The 2,390-nt window shown below is 35.4% G+C and overlaps 1 pseudogene; it reads left to right on the top strand.

Moving 5' to 3' along the window:
- Window positions 1-664: 664 nt before the first annotated feature.
- On the top strand, window positions 665-1,415 carry LOC127864924 (uncharacterized; annotated as a pseudogene).
- Window positions 1,416-2,390: the final 975 nt, after the last annotated feature.

Genomic DNA, 2,390 nt, shown 5'->3' with positions numbered 1-2,390 from the left:
TATGATAAATGACTTGAAGAAGAAAATTAAATGGACTTGCTCTTTGATAAGGCTAGTGGAACAATGCCACGATTCGCCGCTCTATGTGCAGCAATGTACGTAATGTGAAATATCTATTCTACCATTATTAACGAATTCACTTGTTATATTCAATGTTATTTCGTATAAACTAAATTTCGGACAATATAAAGAACAGTAATTTCGGCCTCGGGACGTGACTAGTTTAAATGTTTACACCGATTATTAACTATTGACAATAACCAATTAACGTATATCTTTTATTTATTGGATTAATAGTCGGAATTCATTAATTATAAAAACAATAAAGATGCTAAAGAATTTGTATCACCCAAAGGGGTGTACCCATATCCCTAATATCTAAGAACCATGCTTAAGCCCTGTGATGTTAGCATAGCCATGAAAACAAACATCTAGACTCAAATTTGAGTTTTATTTGAATAATTATTGCAATTTTAACGGCACATGGTTGTATTCGGGTCCTGGGTTGAAAATGCTCTGAACAAGTAATAAAGATTACTAAGCACAAAAGTCATATTGAGTTTTAAGGTATTAATAAGCTTGACGTAATCAAAGCAATATAACAGGCTTTTAACTAAATCCATTTAATAACTAGTAATTTGGTTTCTTTTCAGCTGCAGAGATGATGTCTCGAAAGTGGCCAACTACTTTGAAGTCACCGTACCTCAGCACCTCCCAGATGACTAAGACCTATTTTCGCATGACACGTGGTACTTTTGAAAGAGTTCTGGAGAGAATTTCAACTGATGATCAGCTTCGTAGAAGGATTGCAACTGGGGGTCGTGAACAAGTTCCATTGGATAAGGACTTACTAACGACGCTTTGGTATTTGGGTAATTTAGATACAGTAAGGTCTAATGCAGACCGTTTTAACGTATCAAAGTCAACTTTCTTAGACCATAACCGAAGAATGCTGACAGTTTAATGTGACAGTCTTCTTAAGACAGTAATATGTTGGCCATCAAACAATGACAAGCAGACTGTGATTGATGAATTTCAAAATAAGAAAGGCTTCCCTGGAGTCTTGAGGGGCCATAGATGGGACGCACATAAAAATGTCGGCACCAAGGAAAAGGTCTCCAGACTATTTCAATAGAAAAGGACACTATTCAACAATCTTGCAAGCTGTTTGTCGAGAAGACAGGCGTTTTACAGATGTGTATTGAGGGTGGCCTGGAAAGGTGCATGATGCACGCGTTTTCTGTAACTCGCCTTTATATGCTGCACTTCCCGGGTTTACTGGAATGAATCACATAATAGGAGATGAAGCTTACCCGATTTCTAGATACTTGACGACACTATTTCGCGATAATGGTCACCTTTCAAGGGAACAGGTGAACTTCTACAAAGCCTTTCTGGAACCCGTGTCCTCATAGAAAACAGCTTTGGCATGTTAAAGAGTAGATTTTGCAGACTTATGCTAATTGATATGGTGGATATAGAGTTCATTGTCAAAACAGTCATTGCAAGTTGCATGCTGCATAATTTATGCATTTTAAATGAAGATGAAATTGACATTCTTTTTGAAAATGATGATAATAACTTTTCATTTGTACCTCAAAATAATGTCGAAGGCGTTATGAAAAGAACAATTATAACCAGGCAGTTAACGATAAAATCAATTAATAAGCTTTCGGTTTCTGTTCTACCTGTTGACTGTTGAGACAATTTAGTTTGGTTAACTTTTTATATTAAAAATAATGAAACATACTAATAAAAATTGTCACTGACCATTATTTTTGAAAAATGTTTGGTTTTCACTAATACTGCTCAGTAGTTATTGTCCCCTACCGGTTTCACCGGAGGGGACTTATGGTTTGCGCTCTGTGTGTCCGTCAGTCTGTCACACTTTTCTGGATCCTGCGATAACTTTAAAAGTTCTTCATATTTTTCATGAAACTTGAAACATGGACAGATGGCAATATGGAGATTATGCATGTCATTTCATTTTGTTCCTATGTCAAGAATTCTGGTTGCTATGGCAACAAATAGACTAGAAATACTGCTGAAAATGGTGGATCCTACACACTTTTCTGGATCCTGCGATAACTTTAAAAGTTCTTCATATATTTTCATGAAACATGGATAGATGGCAATATGGACATTATGCACGTCATTTTAGTTTCTTGATACATAAAAAATTCTGGTCGCTATGGCAACAAATAATAAAAATATATATATATATTTCTGACAATGGTGGAGCCAGTAGGGGACATATATTGCTTGGCAATAGTCTTGTTTACATTATTTTGTAATCAGACGGTTAGTTTTGAGTCCTGATCATGCATTTATCTTCATATTTTTTTATTAAAAGTAATACAAATTTAAAGTGTCCATATGTCTGCGAAATG

Source organism: Dreissena polymorpha, chromosome 1 (genome assembly GCF_020536995.1).
Source record: "Dreissena polymorpha isolate Duluth1 chromosome 1, UMN_Dpol_1.0, whole genome shotgun sequence".
In the NCBI taxonomy this organism is placed as follows: Eukaryota; Metazoa; Mollusca; class Bivalvia; order Myida; family Dreissenidae; genus Dreissena; species Dreissena polymorpha.
The sequence above is the reverse complement of the archived record's forward strand: the minus strand, read 5'-3'. Positions and strand labels throughout refer to the sequence as shown.